Below are 4986 nucleotides of genomic sequence, written 5' to 3'. Positions count from 1 at the left end.
TCCGATGATGGCGGCTCTGCCCTGTTCTCGTCTTCTACGTTTTATCGTTCTGTCGTCCGTATTCATTGTGGCTCTACCTCTTTCTTCTCTGTTATGCAGTTCGTCGAGGCTGGTCCACCTTCATCATAGCTCCCTCGTTCGTCTCTTCGGTTCGTCGTTATCCAGAAACTATAGATGCAGTCTTGCTCTTGTTTGGGTTCTCAATCAAGGAGATGGTGCTGCTCATATCCCTGGTGATCATCTTAGAGGTGTAAATCCATATTAGAAAGACATTGAAGAACAGGTAAACGTGCTCCTAAGCTGAATAGCGATTTTAGATCTGGCTGGTACACTATTTGGTTGCCGAGAAAAGTGTAGAGATTTGATTTTTTTTCATTTAATTTGTTACGAATTCATAGGAATACTTATGATGTTGTTGTTAGTACAGAAAACATTACACAGAATTGGTACTTTGGGAACAAAACATCAATGCTAATACCTAACTGTTTGTCTAGAGTTGGGGGTGTTGCTGTTTTGTTGTCAAATAAATCAGTAGATAAAAGGAGGGCTAAGTATAAACTAGTTCATGTGGTTAGAACCCATCGCGGAGCAGACGATAAGGCTTTCAGGTGTGTTTATCAGGAGCAGGATGATGCTCCATAAGTGAGCAGCTTTTGTTCTTTGCAACTTTGGTTGCTAAGAAGTTATTCAATGCCAAGGTGAAGCCTTATATTCCGGATTTCAAGCTTGCTTTTGAACATTTATGTATATATGCTGGAGGAAGAGCTGTGGTTGATGAGCTTGAAAAGAATCTGCAACTTCTCCCTACACATGTTGAGTCATCTAGAATGACTCTGCATCGATTCGGCAACACTTCATCGAGCTCAATTTGGTATGAGTTAGCTTATACTGAGGCAAAGGGAAGCTTGCCGAAGGGAAATCACATGTAGCAGATATCTTTCGGAAGGGGTTTTAAGTGTAACAGTGCGGTGTGGAAGGCTATGAGGAATGTTAAGCCCTCTACTAATAATCCATAGGATGATTGCATTGACAGGTACCTGTTATGTTAGTTTTGTAGTTTGCACACAATTTGGTTAGAGACTCAATTTGGAAAGTGTACTGCAATTTTAGAGAAAGCCAATTACTCTGTCATTGTGTTCTGGCCTGTTTAGATCTTGTTTTTTTAATTTCATCTTGAATTTTCCATGTGTCTTATAAATTGTTCAAGCACGAAGAATTTGAGTTAAAAAAAAGAAAATGGTAATTATCCCAAATCAAATAACTGAGCTTTATTGAATACTAAATTCTGCTTCCTTAGCTTAATTATGTTATATGTAATTGATTTATATCTTGAAAAGGTTTGAGCTTGGAATGATAAGATTCGAAGATGGGAAGAAAAGGAAATTGGTTTTCTAGGGTAAGGACAGCTCTCAGCCATGATTCAAAGGAGATGAAAGCTCAGGGATTTTAACTTTTAGTTTTCAGTTTTCGGGAATTTATTTTTCCCATACCATACAACTTTAGTTGTATATTTTATACTGCCTCCTTAAAAATATGACCAATTTCAGAGATTGCTGCTGCTTTGTTTGCTAGAATTTGCTTCCTACAAAGTAGCTGTGTGGAAGAATTACCTTCGTTTGGTGTACGAGTCATAAAGTATAGCTGCTTTTTTTTCAGGTATTAAAAACTGGGAGTTGTTTGCTTTTATACATCATCACAGAGACGGTACGTGTAGATTTGCGATGTTGATGATGTTGATGTGGCAAATTATGGATTCATGTTGCTTCACAATACTCGTGATTGCTCAAGCTTTAAGCTTCACTAGAGTTGGTAGCCTAAGTGCAGTGCAATGAACGAGATGATGAAAGTAGGAATACTTGTTGCATCAAAAAAATTTGTGCCCCTTCAGTCTTCAGTAAAACTTCTGTATAACATTTTCAGGAAAATTACAGTAGTGACAGCAGAGGAGAGTGCATGATTTCAACATCGCACATATGTTTAACATCCTGTTTTATAGGGTATGTTAGAGTATTGATGAGTATATGTCAGTTTTTTTGTATTCGCAGTTAATTTCAATAATATACAACATGAATACTGTGAATTTGTGAATATATCAAAACTTGTATATATATAGCATGTTAATTAATTACCCTGTATTTGTGTACATTTTTTATTATTTTGCATCTAATTCTAGTAATACAACATGATCAATCTCTATTACGGTAAACAACTTAGGGTAACTAATCTCGTTTACCATTAATTACAGTAATACAGTAGGAAAAAAATAGAGCAGGTTCAATTTGAACCTGCTGCTATAAAATTGCTAAAAACAATAACATTAGGGTCGGTTGTTCATAACATCTGACTCTAATGTTATTGTTTTTAGCCACGGTTGTTACAATAACCGACTCTAATGATCAAAGCATTAGAGTTTGTTGTTACAAACAACCGTGGCTAAAGACCCTTTTAGCCACGGTTATGTGAAATAACCGTAGCCAAAACATAGGGCATTAGAGTCGGTTATACGTAACAACCGACTCTAATGCCCCTTTGGCCACAGTCAATCAACCGTGGCTAAAGATGCCAAGCATTTGCCACGCCCCCCTTTGGCCACGGTCCTATAACTGTGGCTAATGATGGTAAACGACCGTGGTCATAGGCCATTTCTGTACTAGTGTTTGTTAGATATAATTATAGGTAGAGAGTCGCCTTCGCCTAAGAAAGCGTACCTCAAATGGTTTGGTAACTCTTTAAGTTCTAATTTAGGGGGTATTACAATTAAAGGCGGAACTGGTCCATCTTCTCGAATCAAAGGCTCTAGGTCCCTATCTTCTAACTCTTCACCCATCATTGGTTCTATTATTTCTTCTTTTCGAATAATGTTATTGACACATTCTTCAACTAAATCGAGTTTTATGCAAGCGAATTACTCCATAGAATATTTCATTGCTTTATTCATATCAAACTCAATCTTATAGTCTCCTATCCTTAAAACTACTTTCCCTTCCGACACATCAACTAGAGCACGTCCCGGGTCTACAAAATATTAGCGGACAATTAACGTCATAAGCAAAATCTAATATAACGAAATCGGTAGAAAAAATAAATTTGTCCACTTTAACTAAAACATCCTCAATTATACCATATGGTCTTTTAGTGGTTTGATCAGCTAATTGCAAAACCATATTGGTGCGTTTGATATCTTCTTCTAAACCTAATTTATTAAAAATAGACAACTACATTAAGTTTATACTTGCTCCTAAATCACAAAGGCAACTTGGGAATTCAATATCTCCCAATTTACACGGAATAGTAAAACATCCGGGATCCTTGAGTTTAGTAGGCAGATTACTAGACACTATTGAACTACAGTCTTCAGTTAGTGAAATGGACGAAATTCCTTCCCAACTAATTTTCTTTGAAATTAAATCTTTTAAGAATTTACCATAGTTAGGAATTTGCGTAATCGCATCCATAAATGTCAAATTAATGTGCAAATTTTTAAGTTTATCTAAAAACGTTAAAAGTTGTTTGTCATAGTCCTTATTTCGGACTTTGTGTGGAAAAGGTGGTTTGGGTACAAAAGTTTTTGTACTTGAGTCAATTGGTGAACTTTTTGTGTTTAATGTATCCTCTTTGGATTTTGGTAAATCAGTTCCTGGTAAAGTCGAATCTCCAGGCATTTCCGGACCTAAGTAATTTTTCCCTGAACGAAGAGTGATAGCCTTTACATGCTCTTTCGGATTTTCTTCCATATCGCTGGGAAGACTTCCCTCTTTTCGGGATGGAATTGATTTAGCAAGTTGTCCAATTTGAACCTCCAAATTATGGATGCTAGATGAGTGGTTTTTAATAAGCTGATCAAATTTATTCTCGATCCGTTTAAAACCATCGTCGTGATTACTTATTTTTCCACCGATAGCATCTATGAATTTGGTGCTAATCGTATCTCTTGATTGATTTTGATAATTATTGGTACGATTTTGATTAGCATTTGCATTATTATTATCCTTCCAGTTAAAGTTAGGATGATTTCGCTATCCAGGATTATAAGTATTGGAATAAGGGTTACTAGTTTGGTTTTGCCTTTGGACAAAATTTACCCGTTCAATTTCGCTCAAACCTTCATAATCCACATCCGTTGGGATTGGATTACCATTAGAATCGCACGGTGCCATAAACCTATCAATTTTGTGCGATAAGGCAGAAAATTGGGCTTGTAACATCGCAACCGGATCAAGATTTACTATACCTTTAACGGATGATGTATTTGAGGATGATGGTTTCGCCACCGGTATGTGTCCACGTTCTGCGGGCCACATACTGCTGTTTAATGCCATTTCCTCCAAAAGTTCTCTTGCTTGGGCTGATGTCTTCTTCATAAATAACCCTCCTGACATAGCATCTAATGAACCTCTAGTTGTAGGGTTTAATCCATTATAAAATGTTTGCATTAAAAGTGCATCGGGCAAGTGGTGGTGTGGGCATAAACGTTGAAGTTCTTTAAAACGTTCCCAAGCCTCATAAAAGTTTCATTATCATTTTGAGAAAAAGATGTTAACTCTTTTATGACTCTTACGGTTTTTGCTAAAGGAAAATATTTTGATAAAAACGCTTGGGCTAATTGTTCCCAAGTTTCAAAAGTTGCGGCTGGCATAGAAGTTAACCATTCTTTGGCTCTATCCTTCAAAGTGAAAGGAAAGAGGCGAAGTTTGATTGCTTCGGCAGTCACATCTGTTATTTTAAAGGTGTCATAAATTTCTAGGAAATTCGTCAAGTGGGTGTTAGGATTTTCGTTAGGTAACCCATAAAACGTCACATTATTTTGTAACATATTAAGCAAAGCAGGCTTAATTTCAAATTGATTTGTGGCGATTCTGGGTCTAACTATGCTATTGGTCACACCGGCCACTCCTGGCCTAGCGTAATCCATAAGTGTTGGTGGATTTGCCATTTTTTCTGGCTCGGTATTTGTTTTTACGGGAGTCTTGTTTTTGTTTTTCTTGT

The 4986-nt window shown here is 36.8% G+C and overlaps 1 non-coding gene and 1 pseudogene across 1 annotated transcript; both read left to right on the top strand.

Annotated features, from left to right (window-relative positions):
- Positions 1 to 360: 360 nt before the first annotated feature.
- LOC136209618 (3-ketoacyl-CoA synthase 4-like) lies at positions 361 to 1342 on the top strand (annotated as a pseudogene).
- A 3107-nt stretch (positions 1343 to 4449) lies between these two features.
- On the top strand, positions 4450 to 4555 carry LOC136210262 (small nucleolar RNA R71). The gene has a single exon (XR_010677969.1). It is a non-coding gene; the product is annotated as a small nucleolar RNA R71 (small nucleolar RNA).
- The last annotated feature ends 431 nt before the right edge of the window (positions 4556 to 4986 follow it).

This window comes from Euphorbia lathyris, chromosome 10 (genome assembly GCF_963576675.1).
Source record: "Euphorbia lathyris chromosome 10, ddEupLath1.1, whole genome shotgun sequence".
NCBI lineage: Eukaryota > Viridiplantae > Streptophyta > Magnoliopsida > Malpighiales > Euphorbiaceae > Euphorbia > Euphorbia lathyris.
This window is presented reverse-complemented; position numbering and strand designations above follow the sequence as displayed.